Source organism: Pleurodeles waltl, chromosome 8 (assembly GCF_031143425.1).
Source record: "Pleurodeles waltl isolate 20211129_DDA chromosome 8, aPleWal1.hap1.20221129, whole genome shotgun sequence".
In the NCBI taxonomy this organism is placed as follows: Eukaryota; Metazoa; Chordata; class Amphibia; order Caudata; family Salamandridae; genus Pleurodeles; species Pleurodeles waltl.
In genome coordinates, this window is record NC_090447.1 from 1,057,652,547 (window position 1) to 1,057,680,375 (window position 27,829).

The window sequence follows — 27,829 nt, forward strand, 5'->3', positions numbered from 1 at the left end:
TAGCCAAATTTTGAGGTTTGCAAAGGATTCAGGGTAACAGTACCTGGTCCGAGCCCCACAAGTTACCCCATCTTGGATTCCCCTAGGTCTCTAGTTTTCAGAAATGCACAGCTTTGGTAGGTTTCCCTAGGTGCCGGCTGAGCTAGAGGCCAAAATCTATAGGTAGTCACTTTGCAAAAAACACCTCTGTTTTCTTTAAAAAAAATGGGATGTGTCCACGTTGCGCTCTGGGGCATTTTCTGTCGCGGGCGCTAGGCCTACCCACACAAGTGAGATATCATTTTTATCGGGAGACTTGGGGGAACGCTGGGTGGAAGGAAATTTGTGGCTCCTCTCAGATTCCAGAACATTCTGCCACAGAAATGTGAGGAACATGTGTTTTTTTAGCAAAATTTTGAGGTTCGCAAAGGATTCTGGGTAACAGAACCTGGTCCGAGCCCCACAAGTCACCCCATCTTGGATTCCCCTAGGTCTCTAGTTTTCAGAAATGCACAGGTTTGGTAGGTTTCCCTAGGTGCCGGCTGAGCTAGAGGCCAAAATCTACAGGTAGGCACTTTGCAAAAAACACCTCTGTTTTCTTTCAAAAATTTGGATGTGTCCACGTTGCGCTTTGGGGCGTTTCCTGTCGCGGGCGCTAGGCCTACCCGCACAAGTGAGGTATCATTTTTATCGGGAGACTTGGGGGAATACTGGGTGGAAGGAAATTGGTGGCTCCTCTCAGATTCCAGAACTTTCTGCCACAGAAATGTGAGGAACATGTGTTTTTTTAGCCAAATTTTGAGGTTTGCAAAGGATTCTGGGTAACAGAACCTGGTCCGAGCCCCACAAGCCACCCCATCTTGGATTTCCCTAGGTCTCTAGTTTTCAGAAATGCACAGGTTTGGTAGTTTTCCCTAGGTGCCGGCTGAGCTAGAGGCCAAAATCTACAGGTAGGCACTTTGCAAAAAACAGCTCTGTTTTCTTTCAAATATTTGGATGTGTCCACGTTGCGCTTTGGGGCGTTTCCTGTCAGGGGCGGTAGGCCTACCCACACAAGTGAGTTATCATTTTTATCGGGAGACTTGGGGGAACACTGGGTGGAAGGAAATTTGTGGCTCCTCTCAGATTCCAGAACTTTCTGCCACAGAAATGTGAGGAACATGTGTTTTTTTAGCCAAATTTTGAGGTTTGCAGAGGATTCTGGGTAACAGAACCTGGTCCGAGCCCCACGAGTCACCCCATCTTGGATTCAACTAGGTCTCTAGTTTGCAGAAATGCACAGGTTTGGTAGGTTTTCCCAGGTGCCGGCTGAGCTAGAGGCCAAAATCTACAGCTAGGCACTTTGCAAAAAACACCTCTGTTTTCTTTAAAAAAAAATGGGATGTGTCCACGTTGCCCTCTGGGGCATTTCCTGTCACGGGCGCTAGGCCTACCCACACAAGTGAGGTATCATTTTTATCGGGAGACTTGGGGGAAAGCTGGGTGGAAGGGAATTTGTGGCTCCTCTCAGATTCTAGAACTTTCTGCCACAGAAATGTGAGGAACATGTGTTTTTTTAGCCAAATGTTGAGGTTTGCAAAGGATTCTGGGTAACAGAACCTGGTCCGAGCCCCACAAGCCACCCCATCTTGGATTCCCCTAGGTCTCTAGTTTTCAGAAATGCACAGGTTTGGTAGTTTTCCCTAGGTGCCGGCTGAGCTAGAGGCCAAAATCTACAGGTAGGCACTTTGCAAAAAACAGCTCTGTTTTCTTTCAAATATTTGGATGTGTCCACGTTGCGCTTTGGGGCGTTTCCTGTCAGGGGCGGTAGGCCTACCCACACAAGTGAGTTATCATTTTTATCGGGAGACTTGGGGGAACGCTGGGTGGAAGGAAATTTGTGTCTCCTCTCAGATTCCAGAACTTTCTGCCACAGAAATGTGAGGAACATGTGTTTTTTTAGCAAAATTTTGAGGTTTGCAAAGGATTCTGGGTAACAGAAACTGGTCCGAGCCCCACAAGTCAACCCATCTTGGATTCCCCTAGGTCTCTAGTTTTCAGAAATGCACAGGTTTGGTAGGTTTCCCTAGGTGCCGGCTGAGCTAGAGGCCAAAATCTACAGGTAGGCACTTTGCAAAAAACACCTCTGTTTTCTTTCAAAAATTTGGATGTGTCCACGTTGCGCTTTGGGGCGTTTCCTGTCGCGGGCGCTAGGCCTACCCGCACAAGTGAGGTATCATTTTTATCGGGAGACTTGGGGGAACGCAGGGTGGAAGGAAATTTGTGGCTCCTCTCAGATTCTAGAACTTTCTGCCACAGAAATGTGAGGAACATGTGTTTTTTTAGCCAAATTTTGAGGTTTGCAAAGGATTCTGGGTAACAGAACCTGGTCCGAGCCCCACAAGTCACCCATTCTTGGATTCCCCTAGGTCTCTAGTTTTCAGAAATGCACAGGTTTGGTAGGTTTCCCTAGGTGCCAGCTGAGCTAGAGGCCAAAATCTACAGGTAGGCACTTTGCAAAAAAGTCCTCTGTTTTCTTTCAAAAATTTGGATGTGTCCACGTTGCATTTTGGGGCGTTTCCTGTCGCGGGTGCTAGGCCTACCCACACAAGTGAGGTATCATTTTTATCGGGAGATTTGGGGGAACGGTGGGTGGAAGGAAATTTGTGGCTCCTCTCAGATTCCAGAACTTTCTGCCACAGAAATGTGAGGAACATGTGTTTTTTTAGCCAAATTTTGAGGTTTGCAAAGGATTCTGGGTAACAGTACCTGGCCGAGCCCCACAAGTTACCCCATCTTGGATTCCCCTAGGTCTCTAGTTTTCAGAAATGCACAGCTTTGGTAGGTTTCCCTAGGTGCCGGCTGAGCTAGAGGCCAAAATCTACAGGTAGGCACTTTGCAAAAAACACCTCTGTTTTCTTTAAAAAAAATGGGATGTGTCCACGTTGCGCTCTGGGGCATTTCCTGTCGCGGGCGCTAGGCCTACCCACACAAGTGAGGTATCATTTTTATCGGGAGACTTTGGGGGAACGCTGGGTGGAAGGAAATTTGTGTCTCCTCTCAGATTCCAGAACTTTCTGCCACAGAAATGTGAGGAACATGTGTTTTTTTAGCCAAATATTGAGGTTTGCAAAGGATTCTGGGTAACAGAACCTGGTCCGAGCCCCACAAGTCACCCCATCTTGGATTCCCCTAGGTCTCTAGTTTTCAGAAATGCACAGGTTTGGTAGGTTTCCCTAGGTGCCGGCTGAGCTAGAGGCCAAAATCTACAGGTAGGCACTTTGCAAAAAACACCTCTGTTTTCTTTCAAAAATTTGGATGTGTCCACGTTGCGCTTTGGGGCGTTTCCTGTCGCGGCGCTAGTCCTACCCACACAACTGAGGTATCATTCTTATCGGGAGACTTGGGGGAACGCTGGGTGGAAGGAAATTTGTGGCTCCTCTCAGATTTTAGAACTTTCTGCCACAGAAATGTGAGGAACATGTGTTTTTTTAGCCAAATTTTGAGGTTTGCAAAGGATTCAGGGTAACAGTACCTGGTCCGAGCCCCACAAGTTACCCCATCTTGGATTCCCCTAGGTCTCTAGTTTTCAGAAATGCACAGCTTTGGTAGGTTTCCCTAGGTGCTGGCTGAGCTAGAGGCCAAAATCTACAGGTAGGCACTTTGCAAAAAACAGCTCTGTTTTCTTTCAAAAATTTGGATGTGTCCACATTGCGCTTTGGAGCGTTTCCTGTCAGGGGGGCTAGGCCTACCCACACAAGTGAGTTATCATTTTTATCGGGAGACTTGGGGGAACGCTGGGTGGAAGGAAATTTGTGTCTCCTCTCAGATTCCAGAACTTTCTGCCACAGAAATGTGAGGAACATGTGTTTTTTTAGCAACATTTTGAGGTTTGCAAAGGATTCTGGGTAACAGAACCTGGTCCGAGCCCCACAAGTCACCCCATCTTGGATTCCCCTAGGTCTCTAGTTTTCAGAAATGCCCAGGTTTGGTAGGTTTCCCTAGGTGCCGGCTGAGCTAGAGGCCAAAATCTACAGGGAGGCACTTTGCAAAAAACACCTCTGTTTTCTTTCAAAAATTTGGATGTGTCCACGTTGCGCTTTGGAGCGTTTCCTGTCGCGGTCGCTAGTCCTACCCACACAAGTGAGGTATCATTTTTATCGGGAGACTTGGGGGAACGCAGGGTGGAAGGAAATTTGTGGCTCCTCTCAGATTCTAGAACTTTCTGCCACAGAAATGTGAGGAACATGTGTTTTTTTAGCCAAATTTTGAGGTTTGCAAAGGATTCTGGGTAACAGAACCTGGTCCGAGCCCCACAAGTCACCCCATCTTGGATTCCCCTAGGTCTCTAGTTTGCAGAAATGCACAGGTTTGGTAGGTTTTCCCAGGTGCCGGCTGAGCTAGAGGCCAAAATCTACAGGTAGGCATTTTGCAAAAAACACCTCTGTTTTCTTTAAAAAAAAATGGGATGTGACCACGTTGCGCTCTGGGGCATTTCCTGTTGCGGGCGCTAGGCCTACCAACACAAGTGAGGTATCATTTTTATCGGGAGACTTGGGGGAACGCAGGGTGGAAGGAAATTTGTGGCTCCTCTCAGATTCTAGAACTTTCTGCCACAGAAATGTTAGGAACATGTGTTTTTTTAGCCAAATTTTGAGGTTTGCAAAGGATTCTGGGTAACAGAACCTGGTCCGAGCCCCACGAGTCACCCCATCTTGGATTCCCCTAGGTCTCTAGTTTGCAGAAATGCACAGGTTTGGTAGGTTTTCCCAGGTGCCGGCTGAGCTAGAGGCCAAAATCTACAGGTAGGCATTTTGCAAAAAACACCTCTGTTTTCTTTTAAAAAAATGGGATGTGTCCACGTTGCGCTCTGGGGCATTTCCTGTTGCGGGCGCTAGGCCTACCCACACAAGTGAGGTATCATTTTTATCAGGAGACTAGGGGGAACGCAGGGTGGAAGGAAATTTGTGGCTCCTCTCAGATTCCAGAACTTTCTGCCACAGAAATGTGAGGAACATGTGTTTTTTTAGCCAAATTTTGAGGTTTGCAAAGGATTCTGGGTAACAGAACCTGGTCCGAGCCCCACAAGTCACCCCATCTTGGATTCCCCTAGGTCTCTAGTTTTCAGAAATGCACAGGTTTGGTAGGTTTCCCTAGGTGCCGGCTGAGCTAGAGGCCAAAATCTACAGGTAGGCACCTTGCAAAAAACACCTCTGTTTTCTTTCAAAAATTTGGATGTGTCCACGTTGCGCTTTGGGGAGTTTCCTGTCGCGGGTGCCAGGCCTACCCACACAAGTGAGGTATCATTTTTATCGGGAGATTTGGGGGAAAGCTGGGTGGAAGGAAATTTGTGGCTCCTCTCAGATTCCAGAACTTTCTGCCACAGAAATGTGAGGAACATGTGTTTTTTTAGCCAAATTTTGAGGTTTGCAAAGGATTCTGGGTAACAGTACCTGGTCCGAGCCCCACAAGTTACCCCATCTTGGATTCCCCTAGGTCTCTAGTTTTCAGGAATGTACAGCTTTGGTAGGTTTCCCTAGGTGCCGGCTGAGCTAGAGGCCAAAATCTACAGGTAGGCACTTTGCAAAAAACACCTCTGTTTTCTTTCAAAAATTTGGATGTGTCCACGTTGGGCTTTGGGGTGTTTCCTGTCGCGGGCGCTAGTCCTACCCACACAAGTGAGGTATCATTTTTATCGGGAGACTTGGGGGAATGCTGGGTGGAAGGAAATTTGTGTCTCCTCTCAGATTCCAGAACTTTCTGCCACAGAAATGTGAGGAACATGTGTTTTTTTAGCCAAATTTTGAGGTTTGCAAAGGATTCTGGGTAACACAACCTGGTCCGAGCCCCACAAGTCACCCCATCTTGGATTCCCCTAGGTCTCTAGTTTTCAGAAATGCACAACTTTGGTAGGTTTCCCTAGGTGCCGGCTGAGATAGAGGCCAAAATCTACAGGTAGGCACTTTGCAAAAAACACCTCTGTTTTCTTTAAAAAATTTGGATGTGTCCACGTTGCGCTTTGGGGCGTTTCCTGTCGCGGGCGCTAGGCCTACCCACACAAGTGAGGTATGATTTTTATCGGGAGACTTGGGGGAACGCTGGGTGGAAGGAAATTTGTGGCTCCTCTCAGATTCCAGAACTTTCTGCCACAGAAATGTGAGGAACATGTGTTTTTTTAGCCAAATTTTGAGGTTTGCAAAGGATTCTGGGTAACAGAACCTGGTCCGAGCCCCACGAGTCACCCCATCTTGGATTCAACTAGGTCTCTAGTTTGCAGAAATGCACAGGTTTGGTAGGTTTTCCCTGGTGCCGGCTGAGCTAGAGGCCAAAATCTACAGGTAGGCACTTTGCAAAAAACACCTCTGTTTTCTTTAAAAAAAAATGGGATGTGTCCACGTTGCCCTCTGGGGCATTTCCTGTCGCGGGCACTAGGCCTACCCACACAAGTGAGGTATCATTTTTATCGGGAGACTTGGGGGAACGCAGGGTGGAAGGAAATTTGTGGCTCCTCTCAGATTCTAGAACTTTCTGCCACAGAAATGTTAGGAACATGTGTTTTTTTAGCCAAATTTTGAGGTTTGCAAAGGATTCTGGGTAACAGAACCTGGTCCGAGCCCCACGAGTCACCCCATCTTGGATTCCCCTAGGTCTCTAGTTTGCAGAAATGCACAGGTTTGGTAGGTTTTCCCAGGTGCCGGCTGAGCTAGAGGCCAAAATCTACAGGTAGGCATTTTGCAAAAAACACCTCTGTTTTCTTTTAAAAAAATGGGATGTGTCCACGTTGCGCTCTGGGGCATTTCCTGTTGCGGGCGCTAGGCCTACCCACACAAGTGAGGTATCATTTTTATCGGGAGACTAGGGGGAACGCAGGGTGGAAGGAAATTTGTGGCTCCTCTCAGATTCCAGAACTTTCTGCCACAGAAATGAGAGGAACATGTGTTTTTTTAGCCAAATTTTGAGGTTTGCAAAGGATTCTGGGTAACAGAACCTGGTCCGAGCCCCACAAGTCACCCCATCTTGGATTCCCCTAGGTCTCTAGTTTTCAGAAATGCACAGGTTTGGTAGGTTTCCCTAGGTGCCGGCTGAGCTAGAGGCCAAAATCTACAGGTAGGCACTTTGCAAAAAACACCTCTGTTTTCTTTAAAAAATTTGGATGTGTCCACTTTGCGCTTTGGGGCGTTTCCTGTCGCGGGCGCTAGGCCTACCTGCACAAGTGAGGTATCATTTTTATCGGGAGACTTGGGGGAATACTGGGTGGAAGGAAATTGGTGGCTCCTCTCAGATTCCAGAACTTTCTGCCACAGAAATGTGAGGAACATGTGTTTTTTTAGCCAAATTTTGAGGTTTGCAAAGGATTCTGGGTAACAGAACCTGGTCCGAGCCCCACAAGTCACCCATTCTTGGATTCCCCTAGGTCTCTAGTTTTCAGAAATGCACAGGTTTGGTAGGTTTCCCTAGGTGCCAGCTGAGCTAGAGGCCAAAATCTACAGGTAGGCACTTTGCAAAAAACACCTCTGTTTTCTTTCAAACATTTGGATGTGTCTACGTTGCATTTTGGGGCGTTTCCTGTCGCGGGTGCTAGGCCTACCCACACAAGGGAGGTATCATTTTTATCGGGAGATTTGGGGGAACGGTGGGTGGAAGGAAATTTGTGGCTCCTCTCAGATTCCAGAACTTTCTGCCACAGAAATGTGAGGAACATGTGTTTTTTTAGCCAAATTTTGAGGTTTGCAAAGGATTCTGGGTAACAGAACCTGGTCCGAGCCCCACGAGTCACCCCATCTTGGATTCCCCTAGGTCTCTAGTTTGCAGAAATGCACAGGTTTGGTAGGTTTTCCCAGGTGCCGGCTGAGCTAGAGGCCAAAATCTACAGGTAGGCATTTTGCAAAAAACACCTCTGTTTTCTTTTAAAAAAATGGGATGTGTCCACGTTGCGCTCTGGGGCATTTCCTGTTGCGGGCGCTAGGCCTACCCACACAAGTGAGGTATCATTTTTATCAGGAGACTAGGGGGAACGCAGGGTGGAAGGAAATTTGTGGCTCCTCTCAGATTCCAGAACTTTCTGCCACAGAAATGTGAGGAACATGTGTTTTTTTAGCCAAATTTTGAGGTTTGCAAAGGATTCTGGGTAACAGAACCTGGTCCGAGCCCCACAAGTCACCCCATCTTGGATTCCCCTAGGTCTCTAGTTTTCAGAAATGCACAGGTTTGGTAGGTTTCCCTAGGTGCCGGCTGAGCTAGAGGCCAAAATCTACAGGTAGGCACCTTGCAAAAAACACCTCTGTTTTCTTTCAAAAATTTGGATGTGTCCACGTTGCGCTTTGGGGAGTTTCCTGTCGCGGGTGCCAGGCCTACCCACACAAGTGAGGTATCATTTTTATCGGGAGATTTGGGGGAAAGCTGGGTGGAAGGAAATTTGTGGCTCCTCTCAGATTCCAGAACTTTCTGCCACAGAAATGTGAGGAACATGTGTTTTTTTAGCCAAATTTTGAGGTTTGCAAAGGATTCTGGGTAACAGTACCTGGTCCGAGCCCCACAAGTTACCCCATCTTGGATTCCCCTAGGTCTCTAGTTTTCAGGAATGTACAGCTTTGGTAGGTTTCCCTAGGTGCCGGCTGAGCTAGAGGCCAAAATCTACAGGTAGGCACTTTGCAAAAAACACCTCTGTTTTCTTTCAAAAATTTGGATGTGTCCACGTTGGGCTTTGGGGTGTTTCCTGTCGCGGGCGCTAGTCCTACCCACACAAGTGAGGTATCATTTTTATCGGGAGACTTGGGGGAATGCTGGGTGGAAGGAAATTTGTGTCTCCTCTCAGATTCCAGAACTTTCTGCCACAGAAATGTGAGGAACATGTGTTTTTTTAGCCAAATTTTGAGGTTTGCAAAGGATTCTGGGTAACACAACCTGGTCCGAGCCCCACAAGTCACCCCATCTTGGATTCCCCTAGGTCTCTAGTTTTCAGAAATGCACAACTTTGGTAGGTTTCCCTAGGTGCCGGCTGAGATAGAGGCCAAAATCTACAGGTAGGCACTTTGCAAAAAACACCTCTGTTTTCTTTAAAAAATTTGGATGTGTCCACGTTGCGCTTTGGGGCGTTTCCTGTCGCGGGCGCTAGGCCTACCCACACAAGTGAGGTATGATTTTTATCGGGAGACTTGGGGGAACGCTGGGTGGAAGGAAATTTGTGGCTCCTCTCAGATTCCAGAACTTTCTGCCACAGAAATGTGAGGAACATGTGTTTTTTTAGCCAAATTTTGAGGTTTGCAAAGGATTCTGGGTAACAGAACCTGGTCCGAGCCCCACGAGTCACCCCATCTTGGATTCAACTAGGTCTCTAGTTTGCAGAAATGCACAGGTTTGGTAGGTTTTCCCTGGTGCCGGCTGAGCTAGAGGCCAAAATCTACAGGTAGGCACTTTGCAAAAAACACCTCTGTTTTCTTTAAAAAAAAATGGGATGTGTCCACGTTGCCCTCTGGGGCATTTCCTGTCGCGGGCACTAGGCCTACCCACACAAGTGAGGTATCATTTTTATCGGGAGACTTGGGGGAACGCAGGGTGGAAGGAAATTTGTGGCTCCTCTCAGATTCTAGAACTTTCTGCCACAGAAATGTTAGGAACATGTGTTTTTTTAGCCAAATTTTGAGGTTTGCAAAGGATTCTGGGTAACAGAACCTGGTCCGAGCCCCACGAGTCACCCCATCTTGGATTCCCCTAGGTCTCTAGTTTGCAGAAATGCACAGGTTTGGTAGGTTTTCCCAGGTGCCGGCTGAGCTAGAGGCCAAAATCTACAGGTAGGCATTTTGCAAAAAACACCTCTGTTTTCTTTTAAAAAAATGGGATGTGTCCACGTTGCGCTCTGGGGCATTTCCTGTTGCGGGCGCTAGGCCTACCCACACAAGTGAGGTATCATTTTTATCGGGAGACTAGGGGGAACGCAGGGTGGAAGGAAATTTGTGGCTCCTCTCAGATTCCAGAACTTTCTGCCACAGAAATGAGAGGAACATGTGTTTTTTTAGCCAAATTTTGAGGTTTGCAAAGGATTCTGGGTAACAGAACCTGGTCCTAGCCCCACAAGTCACCCCATCTTGGATTCCCCTAGGTCTCTAGTTTTCAGAAATGCACAGGTTTGGTAGGTTTCCCTAGGTGCCGGCTGAGCTAGAGGCCAAAATCTACAGGTAGGCACCTTGCAAAAAACACCTCTGTTTTCTTTCAAAAATTTGGATGTGTCCACGTTGCGCTTTGGGGAGTTTCCTGTCGCGGGTGCCAGGCCTACCCACACAAGTGAGGTATCATTTTTATCGGGAGATTTGGGGGAAAGCTGGGTGGAAGGAAATTTGTGGCTCCTCTCAGATTCCAGAACTTTCTGCCACAGAAATGTGAGGAACATGTGTTTTTTTAGCCAAATTTTGAGGTTTGCAAAGGATTCTGGGTAACAGTACCTGGTCCGAGCCCCACAAGTAACCCCATCTTGGATTCCCCTAGGTCTCTAGTTTTCAGGAATGTACAGCTTTGGTAGGTTTCCCTAGGTGCCGGCTGAGCTAGAGGCCAAAATCTACAGGTAGGCACTTTGCAAAAAACACCTCTGTTTTCTTTCAAAAATTTGGATGTGTCCACGTTGGGCTTTGGGGTGTTTCCTGTCGCGGGCGCTAGTCCTACCCACACAAGTGAGGTATCATTTTTATCGGGAGACTTGGGGGAATGCTGGGTGGAAGGAAATTTGTGTCTCCTCTCAGATTCCAGAACTTTCTGCCACAGAAATGTGAGGAACATGTGTTTTTTTAGCCAAATTTTGAGGTTTGCAAAGGATTCTGGGTAACACAACCTGGTCCGAGCCCCACAAGTCACCCCATCTTGGATTCCCCTAGGTCTCTAGTTTTCAGAAATGCACAACTTTGGTAGGTTTCCCTAGGTGCCGGCTGAGATAGAGGCCAAAATCTACAGGTAGGCACTTTGCAAAAAACATCTCTGTTTTCTTTAAAAAATTTGGATGTGTCCACGTTGCGCTTTGGGGCGTTTCCTGTCGCGGGCGCTAGGCCTACCCACACAAGTGAGGTATGATTTTTATCGGGAGACTTGGGGGAACGCTGGGTGGAAGGAAATTTGTGGCTCCTCTCAGATTCCAGAACTTTCTGCCACAGAAATGTGAGGAACATGTGTTTTTTTAGCCAAATTTTGAGGTTTGCAAAGGATTCTGGGTAACAGAACCTGGTCCGAGCCCCACGAGTCACCCCATCTTGGATTCAACTAGGTCTCTAGTTTGCAGAAATGCACAGGTTTGGTAGGTTTTCCCTGGTGCCGGCTGAGCTAGAGGCCAAAATCTACAGGTAGGCACTTTGCAAAAAACACCTCTGTTTTCTTTAAAAAAAAATGGGATGTGTCCACGTTGCCCTCTGGGGCATTTCCTGTCGCGGGCACTAGGCCTACCCACGCAAGTGAGGTATCATTTTTATCGGGAGACTTGGGGGAACGCAGGGTGGAAGGAAATTTGTGGCTCCTCTCAGATTCTAGAACTTTCTGCCACAGAAATGTTAGGAACATGTGTTTTTTTAGCCAAATTTTGAGGTTTGCAAAGGATTCTGGGTAACAGAACCTGGTCCGAGCCCCACGAGTCACCCCATCTTGGATTCCCCTAGGTCTCTAGTTTGCAGAAATGCACAGGTTTGGTAGGTTTTCCCAGGTGCCGGCTGAGCTAGAGGCCAAAATCTACAGGTAGGCATTTTGCAAAAAACACCTCTGTTTTCTTTTAAAAAAATGGGATGTGTCCACGTTGCGCTCTGGGGCATTTCCTGTTGCGGGCGCTAGGCCTACCCACACAAGTGAGGTATCATTTTTATCGGGAGACTAGGGGGAACGCAGGGTGGAAGGAAATTTGTGGCTCCTCTCAGATTCCAGAACTTTCTGCCACAGAAATGAGAGGAACATGTGTTTTTTTAGCCAAATTTTGAGGTTTGCAAAGGATTCTGGGTAACAGAACCTGGTCCTAGCCCCACAAGTCACCCCATCTTGGATTCCCCTAGGTCTCTAGTTTTCAGAAATGCACAGGTTTGGTAGGTTTCCCTAGGTGCCGGCTGAGCTAGAGGCCAAAATCTACAGGTAGGCACCTTGCAAAAAACACCTCTGTTTTCTTTCAAAAATTTGGATGTGTCCACGTTGCGCTTTGGGGAGTTTCCTGTCGCGGGTGCCAGGCCTACCCACACAAGTGAGGTATCATTTTTATCGGGAGATTTGGGGGAAAGCTGGGTGGAAGGAAATTTGTGGCTCCTCTCAGATTCCAGAACTTTCTGCCACAGAAATGTGAGGAACATGTGTTTTTTTAGCCAAATTTTGAGGTTTGCAAAGGATTCTGGGTAACAGTACCTGGTCCGAGCCCCACAAGTAACCCCATCTTGGATTCCCCTAGGTCTCTAGTTTTCAGGAATGTACAGCTTTGGTAGGTTTCCCTAGGTGCCGGCTGAGCTAGAGGCCAAAATCTACAGGTAGGCACTTTGCAAAAAACACCTCTATTTCTTTCAAAAATTTGGATGTGTCCACGTTGGGCTTTGGGGTGTTTCCTGTCGCGGGCGCTAGTCCTACCCACACAAGTGAGGTATCATTTTTATCGGGAGACTTGGGGGAATGCTGGGTGGAAGGAAATTTGTGTCTCCTCTCAGATTCCAGAACTTTCTGCCACAGAAATGTGAGGAACATGTGTTTTTTTAGCCAAATTTTGAGGTTTGCAAAGGATTCTGGGTAACACAACCTGGTCCAAGCCCCACAAGTCACCCCATCTTGGATTCCCCTAGGTCTCTAGTTTTCAGAAATGCACAACTTTGGTAGGTTTCCCTAGGTGCCGGCTGAGATAGAGGCCAAAATCTACAGGTAGGCACTTTGCAAAAAACACCTCTGTTTTCTTTAAAAAATTTGGATGTGTCCACGTTGCGCTTTGGGGCGTTTCCTGTCGCGGGCGCTAGGCCTACCCACACAAGTGAGGTATGATTTTTATCGGGAGACTTGGGGGAACGCTGGGTGGAAGGAAATTTGTGGCTCCTCTCAGATTCCAGAACTTTCTGCCACAGAAATGTGAGGAACATGTGTTTTTTTAGCCAAATTTTGAGGTTTGCAAAGGATTCTGGGTAACAGAACCTGGTCCGAGCCCCACGAGTCACCCCATCTTGGATTCAACTAGGTCTCTAGTTTGCAGAAATGCACAGGTTTGGTAGGTTTTCCCTGGTGCCGGCTGAGCTAGAGGCCAAAATCTACAGGTAGGCACTTTGCAAAAAACACCTCTGTTTTCTTTAAAAAAAAATGGGATGTGTCCACGTTGCCCTCTGGGGCATTTCCTGTCGCGGGCGCTAGGCCTACCCACACAAGTGAGGTATCATTTTTATCGGGAGACTTGGGGGAACGCTGGGTGGAAGGGAATTTGTGGCTCCTCTCAGATTCTAGAACTTTCTGCCACAGAAATGTGAGGAACATGTGTTTTTTTAGCCAAATTTTGAGGCTTGCAAAGGATTCTGGGTAACAGAACCTGGTCCGAGCCCCACAAGCCACCCCATCTTGGATTTCCCTAGGTCTCTAGTTTTCAGAAATGCACAGGTTTGGTAGTTTTCCCTAGGTGCCGGCTGAGCTAGAGGCCAAAATCTACAGGTAGGCACTTTGCAAAAAACAGCTCTGTTTTCTTTCAAATATTTGGATGTGTCCACGTTGCGCTTTGGGGCGTTTCCTGTCAGGGGCGGTAGGCCTACCCACACAAGTGAGTTATCATTTTTATCGGGAGACTTGGGGGAACGCTGGGTGGAAGGAAATTTGTGTCTCCTCTCAGATTCCAGAACTTTCTGCCACAGAAATGTGAGGAACATGTGTTTTTTTAGCAAAATGTTGAGGTTTGCAAAGGATTCTGGGTAACAGAACCTGGTCCGAGCCCCACAAGTCACCCCATCTTGGATTCCCCTAGGTCTCTAGTTTTCAGAAATGCACAGGTTTGGTAGGTTTCCCTAGGTGCCGGCTGAGCTAGAGGCCAAAATCTACAGGTAGGCACTTTGCAAAAAACACCTCTGTTTTCTTTCAAAAATTTGGATGTGTCCACGTTGCGCTTTGGGGCGTTTCCTGTCGCGGGCGCTAGGCCTACCCGCACAAGTGAGGTATCATTTTTATCGGGAGACTTGGGGGAATACTGGGTGGAAGGAAATTGGTGGCTCCTCTCAGATTCCAGAACTTTCTGCCACAGAAATGTGAGGAACATGTGTTTTTTTAGCCAAATTTTGAGGTTTGCAAAGGATTCTGGGTAACAGAACCTGGTCCGAGCCCCACAAGTCACCCATTCTTGGATTCCCCTAGGTCTCTAGTTTTCAGAAATGCACAGGTTTGGTAGGTTTCCCTAGGTGCCAGCTGAGCTAGAGGCCAAAATCTACAGGTAGGCACTTTGCAAAAAACACCTCTGTTTTCTTTCAAACATTTGGATGTGTCTACGTTGCATTTTGGGGCGTTTCCTGTCGCGGGTGCTAGGCCTACCCACACAAGGGAGGTATCATTTTTATCGGGAGATTTGGGGGAACGGTGGGTGGAAGGAAATTTGTGGCTCCTCTCAGATTCCAGAACTTTCTGCCACAGAAATGTGAGGAACATGTGTTTTTTTAGCCAAATTTTGAGGTTTGCAAAGGATTCTGGGTAACAGTACCTGGCCGAGCCCCACAAGTTACCCCATCTTGGATTCCCCTAGGTCTCTAGTTTTCAGAAATGCACAGCTTTGGTAGGTTTCCCTAGATGCCGGCTGAGCTAGAGGCCAAAATCTACAGGTAGGCACTTTGCAAAAAACACCTCTGTTTTCTTTAAAAAAAATGGGATGTGTCCACGTTGCGCTCTGGGGCATTTCCTGTCGCGGGCGCTAGGCCTACCCACACAAGTGAGGTATAATTTTTATCGGGAGACTTTGGGGGAACGCTGGGTGGAAGGAAATTTGTGTCTCCTCTCAGATTCCAAAACTTTCTGCCACAGAAATGTGAGGAACATGTGTTTTTTTAGCCAAATTTTGAGGTTTGCAAAGGATTCTGGGTAACAGAACCTGGTCCGAGCCCCACAAGTCACCCCATCTTGGATTCCCCTAGGTCTCTAGTTTTCAGAAATGCACAGGTTTGGTAGGTTTCCCTAGGTGCCGGCTGAGCTAGAGGCCAAAATCTACAGGTAGGCACCTTGCAAAAAACACCTCTGTTTTCTTTCAAAAATTTGGATGTGTCCACGTTGCGCTTTGGGGAGTTTCCTGTCGCGGGTGCCAGGCCTACCCACACAAGTGAGGTATCATTTTTATCGGGAGATTTGGGGGAAAGCTGGGTGGAAGGAAATTTGTGGCTCCTCTCAGATTCCAGAACTTTCTGCCACAGAAATGTGAGGAACATGTGTTTTTTTAGCCAAATTTTGAGGTTTGCAAAGGATTCTGGGTAACAGTACCTGGTCCGAGCCCCACAAGTTACCCCATCTTGGATTCCCCTAGGTCTCTAGTTTTCAGGAATGTACAGCTTTGGTAGGTTTCCCTAGGTGCCGGCTGAGCTAGAGGCCAAAATCTACAGGTAGGCACTTTGCAAAAAACACCTCTGTTTTCTTTCAAAAATTTGGATGTGTCCACGTTGGGCTTTGGGGTGTTTCCTGTCGCGGGCGCTAGTCCTACCCACACAAGTGAGGTATCATTTTTATCGGGAGACTTGGGGGAATGCTGGGTGGAAGGAAATTTGTGTCTCCTCTCAGATTCCAGAACTTTCTGCCACAGAAATGTGAGGAACATGTGTTTTTTTAGCCAAATTTTGAGGTTTGCAAAGGATTCTGGGTAACACAACCTGGTCCGAGCCCCACAAGTCACCCCATCTTGGATTCCCCTAGGTCTCTAGTTTTCAGAAATGCACAACTTTGGTAGGTTTCCCTAGGTGCCGGCTGAGATAGAGGCCAAAATCTACAGGTAGGCACTTTGCAAAAAACACCTCTGTTTTCTTTAAAAAATTTGGATGTGTCCACGTTGCGCTTTGGGGCGTTTCCTGTCGCGGGCGCTAGGCCTACCCACACAAGTGAGGTATGATTTTTATCGGGAGACTTGGGGGAACGCTGGGTGGAAGGAAATTTGTGGCTCCTCTCAGATTCCAGAACTTTCTGCCACAGAAATGTGAGGAACATGTGTTTTTTTAGCCAAATTTTGAGGTTTGCAAAGGATTCTGGGTAACAGAACCTGGTCCGAGCCCCACGAGTCACCCCATCTTGGATTCAACTAGGTCTCTAGTTTGCAGAAATGCACAGGTTTGGTAGGTTTTCCCTGGTGCCGGCTGAGCTAGAGGCCAAAATCTACAGGTAGGCACTTTGCAAAAAACACCTCTGTTTTCTTTAAAAAAAAATGGGATGTGTCCACGTTGCCCTCTGGGGCATTTCCTGTCGCGGGCACTAGGCCTACCCACACAAGTGAGGTATCATTTTTATCGGGAGACTTGGGGGAACGCAGGGTGGAAGGAAATTTGTGGCTCCTCTCAGATTCTAGAACTTTCTGCCACAGAAATGTTAGGAACATGTGTTTTTTTAGCCAAATTTTGAGGTTTGCAAAGGATTCTGGGTAACAGAACCTGGTCCGAGCCCCACGAGTCACCCCATCTTGGATTCCCCTAGGTCTCTAGTTTGCAGAAATGCACAGGTTTGGTAGGTTTTCCCAGGTGCCGGCTGAGCTAGAGGCCAAAATCTACAGGTAGGCATTTTGCAAAAAACACCTCTGTTTTCTTTTAAAAAAATGGGATGTGTCCACGTTGCGCTCTGGGGCATTTCCTGTTGCGGGCGCTAGGCCTACCCACACAAGTGAGGTATCATTTTTATCGGGAGACTAGGGGGAACGCAGGGTGGAAGGAAATTTGTGGCTCCTCTCAGATTCCAGAACTTTCTGCCACAGAAATGAGAGGAACATGTGTTTTTTTAGCCAAATTTTGAGGTTTGCAAAGGATTCTGGGTAACAGAACCTGGTCCGAGCCCCACAAGTCACCCCATCTTGGATTCCCCTAGGTCTCTAGTTTTCAGAAATGCACAGGTTTGGTAGGTTTCCCTAGGTGCCGGCTGAGCTAGAGGCCAAAATCTACAGGTAGGCACTTTGCAAAAAACACCTCTGTTTTCTTTAAAAAATTTGGATGTGTCCACTTTGCGCTTTGGGGCGTTTCCTGTCGCGGGCGCTAGGCCTACCTGCACAAGTGAGGTATCATTTTTATCGGGAGACTTGGGGGAATACTGGGTGGAAGGAAATTGGTGGCTCCTCTCAGATTCCAGAACTTTCTGCCACAGAAATGTGAGGAACATGTGTTTTTTTAGCCAAATTTTGAGGTTTGCAAAGGATTCTGGGTAACAGAACCTGGTCCGAGCCCCACAAGTCACCCATTCTTGGATTCCCCTAGGTCTCTAGTTTTCAGAAATGCACAGGTTTGGTAGGTTTCCCTAGGTGCCAGCTGAGCTAGAGGCCAAAATCTACAGGTAGGCACTTTGCAAAAAACACCTCTGTTTTCTTTCAAACATTTGGATGTGTCTACGTTGCATTTTGGGGCGTTTCCTGTCGCGGGTGCTAGGCCTACCCACACAAGGGAGGTATCATTTTTATCGGGAGATTTGGGGGAACGGTGGGTGGAAGGAAATTTGTGGCTCCTCTCAGATTCCAGAACTTTCTGCCACAGAAATGTGAGGAACATGTGTTTTTTTAGCCAAATTTTGAGGTTTGCAAAGGATTCTGGGTAACAGAACCTGGTCCGAGCCCCACGAGTCACCCCATCTTGGATTCCCCTAGGTCTCTAGTTTGCAGAAATGCACAGGTTTGGTAGGTTTTCCCAGGTGCCGGCTGAGCTAGAGGCCAAAATCTACAGGTAGGCATTTTGAAAAAAACACCTCTGTTTTCTTTTAAAAAAATGGGATGTGTCCACGTTGCGCTCTGGGGCATTTCCTGTTGCGGGCGCTAGGCCTACCCACACAAGTGAGGTATCATTTTTATCAGGAGACTAGGGGGAACGCAGGGTGGAAGGAAATTTGTGGCTCCTCTCAGATTCCAGAACTTTCTGCCACAGAAATGTGAGGAACATGTGTTTTTTTAGCCAAATTTTGAGGTTTGCAAAGGATTCTGGGTAACAGAACCTGGTCCGAGCCCCACAAGTCACCCCATCTTGGATTCCCCTAGGTCTCTAGTTTTCAGAAATGCACAGGTTTGGTAGGTTTCCCTAGGTGCCGGCTGAGCTAGAGGCCAAAATCTACAGGTAGGCACCTTGCAAAAAACACCTCTGTTTTCTTTCAAAAATTTGGATGTGTCCACGTTGCGCTTTGGGGAGTTTCCTGTCGCGGGTGCCAGGCCTACCCACACAAGTGAGGTATCATTTTTATCGGGAGATTTGGGGGAAAGCTGGGTGGAAGGAAATTTGTGGCTCCTCTCAGATTCCAGAACTTTCTGCCACAGAAATGTGAGGAACATGTGTTTTTTTAGCCAAATTTTGAGGTTTGCAAAGGATTCTGGGTAACAGTACCTGGTCCGAGCCCCACAAGTTACCCCATCTTGGATTCCCCTAGGTCTCTAGTTTTCAGGAATGTACAGCTTTGGTAGGTTTCCCTAGGTGCCGGCTGAGCTAGAGGCCAAAATCTACAGGTAGGCACTTTGCAAAAAACACCTCTGTTTTCTTTCAAAAATTTGGATGTGTCCACGTTGGGCTTTGGGGTGTTTCCTGTCGCGGGCGCTAGTCCTACCCACACAAGTGAGGTATCATTTTTATCGGGAGACTTGGGGGAATGCTGGGTGGAAGGAAATTTGTGTCTCCTCTCAGATTCCAGAACTTTCTGCCACAGAAATGTGAGGAACATGTGTTTTTTTAGCCAAATTTTGAGGTTTGCAAAGGATTCTGGGTAACACAACCTGGTCCGAGCCCCACAAGTCACCCCATCTTGGATTCCCCTAGGTCTCTAGTTTTCAGAAATGCACAACTTTGGTAGGTTTCCCTAGGTGCCGGCTGAGATAGAGGCCAAAATCTACAGGTAGGCACTTTGCAAAAAACACCTCTGTTTTCTTTAAAAAATTTGGATGTGTCCACGTTGCGCTTTGGGGCGTTTCCTGTCGCGGGCGCTAGGCCTACCCACACAAGTGAGGTATGATTTTTATCGGGAGACTTGGGGGAACGCTGGGTGGAAGGAAATTTGTGGCTCCTCTCAGATTCCAGAACTTTCTGCCACAGAAATGTGAGGAACATGTGTTTTTTTAGCCAAATTTTGAGGTTTGCAAAGGATTCTGGGTAACAGAACCTGGTCCGAGCCCCACGAGTCACCCCATCTTGGATTCAACTAGGTCTCTAGTTTGCAGAAATGCACAGGTTTGGTAGGTTTTCCCTGGTGCCGGCTGAGCTAGAGGCCAAAATCTACAGGTAGGCACTTTGCAAAAAACACCTCTGTTTTCTTTAAAAAAAAATGGGATGTGTCCACGTTGCCCTCTGGGGCATTTCCTGTCGCGGGCACTAGGCCTACCCACACAAGTGAGGTATCATTTTTATCGGGAGACTTGGGGGAACGCAGGGTGGAAGGAAATTTGTGGCTCCTCTCAGATTCTAGAACTTTCTGCCACAGAAATGTTAGGAACATGTGTTTTTTTAGCCAAATTTTGAGGTTTGCAAAGGATTCTGGGTAACAGAACCTGGTCCGAGCCCCACGAGTCACCCCATCTTGGATTCCCCTAGGTCTCTAGTTTGCAGAAATGCACAGGTTTGGTAGGTTTTCCCAGGTGCCGGCTGAGCTAGAGGCCAAAATCTACAGGTAGGCATTTTGCAAAAAACACCTCTGTTTTCTTTTAAAAAAATGGGATGTGTCCACGTTGCGCTCTGGGGCATTTCCTGTTGCGGGCGCTAGGCCTACCCACACAAGTGAGGTATCATTTTTATCGGGAGACTAGGGGGAACGCAGGGTGGAAGGAAATTTGTGGCTCCTCTCAGATTCCAGAACTTTCTGCCACAGAAATGAGAGGAACATGTGTTTTTTTAGCCAAATTTTGAGGTTTGCAAAGGATTCTGGGTAACAGAACCTGGTCCTAGCCCCACAAGTCACCCCATCTTGGATTCCCCTAGGTCTCTAGTTTTCAGAAATGCACAGGTTTGGTAGGTTTCCCTAGGTGCCGGCTGAGCTAGAGGCCAAAATCTACAGGTAGGCACCTTGCAAAAAACACCTCTGTTTTCTTTCAAAAATTTGGATGTGTCCACGTTGCGCTTTGGGGAGTTTCCTGTCGCGGGTGCCAGGCCTACCCACACAAGTGAGGTATCATTTTTATCGGGAGATTTGGGGGAAAGCTGGGTGGAAGGAAATTTGTGGCTCCTCTCAGATTCCAGAACTTTCTGCCACAGAAATGTGAGGAACATGTGTTTTTTTAGCCAAATTTTGAGGTTTGCAAAGGATTCTGGGTAACAGTACCTGGTCCGAGCCCCACAAGTAACCCCATCTTGGATTCCCCTAGGTCTCTAGTTTTCAGGAATGTACAGCTTTGGTAGGTTTCCCTAGGTGCCGGCTGAGCTAGAGGCCAAAATCTACAGGTAGGCACTTTGCAAAAAACACCTCTGTTTTCTTTCAAAAATTTGGATGTGTCCACGTTGGGCTTTGGGGTGTTTCCTGTCGCGGGCGCTAGTCCTACCCACACAAGTGAGGTATCATTTTTATCGGGAGACTTGGGGGAATGCTGGGTGGAAGGAAATTTGTGTCTCCTCTCAGATTCCAGAACTTTCTGCCACAGAAATGTGAGGAACATGTGTTTTTTTAGCCAAATTTTGAGGTTTGCAAAGGATTCTGGGTAACACAACCTGGTCCGAGCCCCACAAGTCACCCCATCTTGGATTCCCCTAGGTCTCTAGTTTTCAGAAATGCACAACTTTGGTAGGTTTCCCTAGGTGCCGGCTGAGATAGAGGCCAAAATCTACAGGTAGGCACTTTGCAAAAAACATCTCTGTTTTCTTTAAAAAATTTGGATGTGTCCACGTTGCGCTTTGGGGCGTTTCCTGTCGCGGGCGCTAGGCCTACCCACACAAGTGAGGTATGATTTTTATCGGGAGACTTGGGGGAACGCTGGGTGGAAGGAAATTTGTGGCTCCTCTCAGATTCCAGAACTTTCTGCCACAGAAATGTGAGGAACATGTGTTTTTTTAGCCAAATTTTGAGGTTTGCAAAGGATTCTGGGTAACAGAACCTGGTCCGAGCCCCACGAGTCACCCCATCTTGGATTCAACTAGGTCTCTAGTTTGCAGAAATGCACAGGTTTGGTAGGTTTTCCCTGGTGCCGGCTGAGCTAGAGGCCAAAATCTACAGGTAGGCACTTTGCAAAAAACACCTCTGTTTTCTTTAAAAAAAAATGGGATGTGTCCACGTTGCCCTCTGGGGCATTTCCTGTCGCGGGCACTAGGCCTACCCACGCAAGTGAGGTATCATTTTTATCGGGAGACTTGGGGGAACGCAGGGTGGAAGGAAATTTGTGGCTCCTCTCAGATTCTAGAACTTTCTGCCACAGAAATGTTAGGAACATGTGTTTTTTTAGCCAAATTTTGAGGTTTGCAAAGGATTCTGGGTAACAGAACCTGGTCCGAGCCCCACGAGTCACCCCATCTTGGATTCCCCTAGGTCTCTAGTTTGCAGAAATGCACAGGTTTGGTAGGTTTTCCCAGGTGCCGGCTGAGCTAGAGGCCAAAATCTACAGGTAGGCATTTTGCAAAAAACACCTCTGTTTTCTTTTAAAAAAATGGGATGTGTCCACGTTGCGCTCTGGGGCATTTCCTGTTGCGGGCGCTAGGCCTACCCACACAAGTGAGGTATCATTTTTATCGGGAGACTAGGGGGAACGCAGGGTGGAAGGAAATTTGTGGCTCCTCTCAGATTCCAGAACTTTCTGCCACAGAAATGAGAGGAACATGTGTTTTTTTAGCCAAATTTTGAGGTTTGCAAAGGATTCTGGGTAACAGAACCTGGTCCTAGCCCCACAAGTCACCCCATCTTGGATTCCCCTAGGTCTCTAGTTTTCAGAAATGCACAGGTTTGGTAGGTTTCCCTAGGTGCCGGCTGAGCTAGAGGCCAAAATCTACAGGTAGGCACCTTGCAAAAAACACCTCTGTTTTCTTTCAAAAATTTGGATGTGTCCACGTTGCGCTTTGGGGAGTTTCCTGTCGCGGGTGCCAGGCCTACCCACACAAGTGAGGTATCATTTTTATCGGGAGATTTGGGGGAAAGCTGGGTGGAAGGAAATTTGTGGCTCCTCTCAGATTCCAGAACTTTCTGCCACAGAAATGTGAGGAACATGTGTTTTTTTAGCCAAATTTTGAGGTTTGCAAAGGATTCTGGGTAACAGTACCTGGTCCGAGCCCCACAAGTAACCCCATCTTGGATTCCCCTAGGTCTCTAGTTTTCAGGAATGTACAGCTTTGGTAGGTTTCCCTAGGTGCCGGCTGAGCTAGAGGCCAAAATCTACAGGTAGGCACTTTGCAAAAAACACCTCTATTTCTTTCAAAAATTTGGATGTGTCCACGTTGGGCTTTGGGGTGTTTCCTGTCGCGGGCGCTAGTCCTACCCACACAAGTGAGGTATCATTTTTATCGGGAGACTTGGGGGAATGCTGGGTGGAAGGAAATTTGTGTCTCCTCTCAGATTCCAGAACTTTCTGCCACAGAAATGTGAGGAACATGTGTTTTTTTAGCCAAATTTTGAGGTTTGCAAAGGATTCTGGGTAACACAACCTGGTCCGAGCCCCACAAGTCACCCCATCTTGGATTCCCCTAGGTCTCTAGTTTTCAGAAATGCACAACTTTGGTAGGTTTCCCTAGGTGCCGGCTGAGATAGAGGCCAAAATCTACAGGTAGGCACTTTGCAAAAAACACCTCTGTTTTCTTTAAAAAATTTGGATGTGTCCACGTTGCGCTTTGGGGCGTTTCCTGTCGCGGGCGCTAGGCCTACCCACACAAGTGAGGTATGATTTTTATCGGGAGACTTGGGGGAACGCTGGGTGGAAGGAAATTTGTGGCTCCTCTCAGATTCCAGAACTTTCTGCCACAGAAATGTGAGGAACATGTGTTTTTTTAGCCAAATTTTGAGGTTTGCAAAGGATTCTGGGTAACAGAACCTGGTCCGAGCCCCACGAGTCACCCCATCTTGGATTCAACTAGGTCTCTAGTTTGCAGAAATGCACAGGTTTGGTAGGTTTTCCCTGGTGCCGGCTGAGCTAGAGGCCAAAATCTACAGGTAGGCACTTTGCAAAAAACACCTCTGTTTTCTTTAAAAAAAAATGGGATGTGTCCACGTTGCCCTCTGGGGCATTTCCTGTCGCGGGCGCTAGGCCTACCCACACAAGTGAGGTATCATTTTTATCGGGAGACTTGGGGGAACGCTGGGTGGAAGGGAATTTGTGGCTCCTCTCAGATTCTAGAACTTTCTGCCACAGAAATGTGAGGAACATGTGTTTTTTTAGCCAAATTTTGAGGCTTGCAAAGGATTCTGGGTAACAGAACCTGGTCCGAGCCCCACAAGCCACCCCATCTTGGATTTCCCTAGGTCTCTAGTTTTCAGAAATGCACAGGTTTGGTAGTTTTCCCTAGGTGCCGGCTGAGCTAGAGGCCAAAATCTACAGGTAGGCACTTTGCAAAAAACAGCTCTGTTTTCTTTCAAATATTTGGATGTGTCCACGTTGCGCTTTGGGGCGTTTCCTGTCAGGGGCGGTAGGCCTACCCACACAAGTGAGTTATCATTTTTATCGGGAGACTTGGGGGAACGCTGGGTGGAAGGAAATTTGTGTCTCCTCTCAGATTCCAGAACTTTCTGCCACAGAAATGTGAGGAACATGTGTTTTTTTAGCAAAATGTTGAGGTTTGCAAAGGATTCTGGGTAACAGAACCTGGTCCGAGCCCCACAAGTCACCCCATCTTGGATTCCCCTAGGTCTCTAGTTTTCAGAAATGCACAGGTTTGGTAGGTTTCCCTAGGTGCCGGCTGAGCTAGAGGCCAAAATCTACAGGTAGGCACTTTGCAAAAAACACCTCTGTTTTCTTTCAAAAATTTGGATGTGTCCACGTTGCGCTTTGGGGCGTTTCCTGTCGCGGGCGCTAGGCCTACCCGCACAAGTGAGGTATCATTTTTATCGGGAGACTTGGGGGAATACTGGGTGGAAGGAAATTGGTGGCTCCTCTCAGATTCCAGAACTTTCTGCCACAGAAATGTGAGGAACATGTGTTTTTTTAGCCAAATTTTGAGGTTTGCAAAGGATTCTGGGTAACAGAACCTGGTCCGAGCCCCACAAGTCACCCATTCTTGGATTCCCCTAGGTCTCTAGTTTTCAGAAATGCACAGGTTTGGTAGGTTTCCCTAGGTGCCAGCTGAGCTAGAGGCCAAAATCTACAGGTAGGCACTTTGCAAAAAACACCTCTGTTTTCTTTCAAACATTTGGATGTGTCTACGTTGCATTTTGGGGCGTTTCCTGTCGCGGGTGCTAGGCCTACCCACACAAGGGAGGTATCATTTTTATCGGGAGATTTGGGGGAACGGTGGGTGGAAGGAAATTTGTGGCTCCTCTCAGATTCCAGAACTTTCTGCCACAGAAATGTGAGGAACATGTGTTTTTTTAGCCAAATTTTGAGGTTTGCAAAGGATTCTGGGTAACAGTACCTGGCCGAGCCCCACAAGTTACCCCATCTTGGATTCCCCTAGGTCTCTAGTTTTCAGAAATGCACAGCTTTGGTAGGTTTCCCTAGATGCCGGCTGAGCTAGAGGCCAAAATCTACAGGTAGGCACTTTGCAAAAAACACCTCTGTTTTCTTTAAAAAAAATGGGATGTGTCCACGTTGCGCTCTGGGGCATTTCCTGTCGCGGGCGCTAGGCCTACCCACACAAGTGAGGTATAATTTTTATCGGGAGACTTTGGGGGAACGCTGGGTGGAAGGAAATTTGTGTCTCCTCTCAGATTCCAAAACTTTCTGCCACAGAAATGTGAGGAACATGTGTTTTTTTAGCCAAATTTTGAGGTTTGCAAAGGATTCTGGGTAACAGAACCTGGTCCGAGCCCCACAAGTCACCCCATCTTGGATTCCCCTAGGTCTCTAGTTTTCAGAAATGCACAGGTTTGGTAGGTTTCCCTAGGTGCCGGCTGAGCTAGAGGCCAAAATCTACAGGTAGGCACTTTACAAAAAACACCTCTGTTTTCTTTCAAAAATTTGGATGTGTCCACGTTGCGCTTTGGGGCGTTTCCTGTCGCGGCGCTAGTCCTACCCACACAACTGAGGTATCATTTTTATCGGGAGACTTGGGGGAACGCTGGGTGGAAGGAAATTTGTGGCTCCTCTCAGATTTTAGAACTTTCTGCCACAGAAATGTGAGGAACATGTGTTTTTTTAGCCAAATTTTGAGGTTTGCAAAGGATTCAGGGTAACAGTACCTGGTCCGAGCCCCACAAGTTACCCCATCTTGGATTCCCCTAGGTCTCTAGTTTTCAGAAATGCACAGCTTTGGTAGGTTTCCCTAGGTGCCGGCTGAGCTAGAGGCCAAAATCTATAGGTAGTCACTTTGCAAAAAACACCTCTGTTTTCTTTAAAAAAAATGGGATGTGTCCACGTTGCGCTCTGGGGCATTTTCTGTCGCGGGCGCTAGGCCTACCCACACAAGTGAGATATCATTTTTATCGGGAGACTTGGGGGAACGCTGGGTGGAAGGAAATTTGTGGCTCCTCTCAGATTCCAGAACATTCTGCCACAGAAATGTGAGGAACATGTGATTTTTTAGCCAAATTTTGAGGTTTGCAAAGGAACCTGTTCCGAGCCCAACAAGTCACCCCATCTTGGATTCCCCTAGGTCTCTAGTTTTCAGAAATGCACAGGTTTGGTAGGTTTCCCTAGGTGCCGGCTGAGCTAGAGGCCAAAATCTACAGGTAGGCACTTTGCAAAAAACACCTCTGTTTTCTTTAAAAAATGTGGATGTGTCCACGTTGGGCTTTGGGATGTTTCCTGTCGCGGGCGCTAGTCCTACCCACACAAGTGAGGTATCATTTTTATCGGGAGACTTGGGGGAAAGCTGGGTGGAAGGAAATTTGTGGCTCCTCTAAGATTCCAGAACTTTCTGCCACAGAAATGTGAGGAACATGTGTTTTTTTAGCCAAATTTTGAGGTTTGCAAAGGATTCTGGGTAACAGTACCAGGTCCGAGCCCCACAAGTTACCCCATCTTGGATACCCCTAGGTCTCTAGTTTTCAGAAATGCACAGCTTTGGTAGGTTTCCCTAGGTGCCGGCTGAGCTAGAGGCCAAAATCTTCAGGTAGGCACTTTGCAAAAAACACCTCTGTTTTCTTTAAAAAATTTGGATGTGTCCACGTTGCGCTTTGGGCATTTCCTGTCGCGGGCGCTAGGCCTATCCACACAAGTGAGGTATCATTTTTATCGGGAGACTTGGGGGAACGCTGGGTGGAAGGAAATTTGTGTCTCCTCTCAGATTCCAGAACTTTCTGCCACAGAAATGTGAGGAACATGTGTTTTTTTAGCAACATTTTGAGGTTTGCAAAGGATTCTGGGTAACAGAACCTGGTCCGAGCCCCACAAGTCACCCCATCTTGGATTCCCCTAGGTCTCTAGTTTTCAGAAGTGCACAGGTTTGGTAGGTTTCCCTAGGTGCCGGCTGAGCTAGTGGCCAAAATCTACAGGTAGGCACTTTGCAAAAAACACCTCTGTTTTCTTTCAAAAATTTGGATGTGTCCACGTTGCGCTTTGGGGCGTTTCCTGTCGCGGGCGCTAGGCCTACCAGCACAAGTGAGGTATCATTTTTATCGGGAGACTTGGGGGAACACTGGGTGGAAGGAAATTGGTGGCTCCTCTCAGATTCCAGAACTTTCTGCCACAGAAATGTGAGGAACATGTGTTTTTTTAGCCAAATTTTGAGGTTTGCAAAGGATTCTGGGTAACAGAACCTGGTCCGAGCCCCACAAGTCACCCATTCTTGGATTCCCCTAGGTCTCTAGTTTTCAGAAATGCACAGGTTTGGTAGGTTTCCCTAGATGCCGGCTGAGCTAGAGGCCAAAATCTACAGGTAGGCACTTTGCAAAAAACACCTCTGTTTTCTTTCAAAAATTTGGATGTGTCCACGTTGCGCTTTGGGGCGTTTCCTGTCGCGGGTGCTAGGCCTACCCACACAAGTGAGGTATCATTTTTATCGGGAGATTTGGGGGAACGGTGGGTGGAAGGAAATTTGTGGCTCCTCTCAGATTCCAGAACTTTCTGCCACAGAAATGTGAGGAACATGTGTTTTTTTAGCCAAATTTTGAGGTTTGCAAAGGATTCTGGGTAACAGTACCTGGCCGAGCCCCACAAGTTACCCCATCTTGGATTCCCCTAGGTCTCTAGTTTTCAGAAATGCACAGCTTTGGTAGGTTTCCCTAGGTGCCGGCTGAGCTAGAGGCCAAAATCTACAGGTAGGCACTTTGCAAAAAACACCTCTGTTTTCTTTAAAAAAAATGGGATGTGTCCACGTTGCGCTCTGGGGCATTTCCTGTCGCGGGCGCTAGGACTACCCACACAAGTGAGGTATCATTTTTCTCGGGAGACTTGGGGGAACGCTGGGTGGAAGGAAATTTGTGGCTCCTCTCAGATTCCAGAACTTTCTGCCACAGAAATGTGAGGAACATGTGTTTTTTTAGCCAAATTTTGAGGTTTGCAAAGGATTCTGGGTAACAGAACCTGGTCCGAGCCTCACAAGTCACCCATTCTTGGATTCCCCTAGGTCTCTAGTTTTCAGAAATTCACAGGTTTGGTAGGTTTCCCTAGGTGCCGGCTGAGCTAGATGCCAAAATCTACAGGTAGGCACTTTGCAAAAAACACCTCTGTTTTCTTTCAAAAATTTGGATGTGTCCACATTGCGCTTTGGGGCGTTTC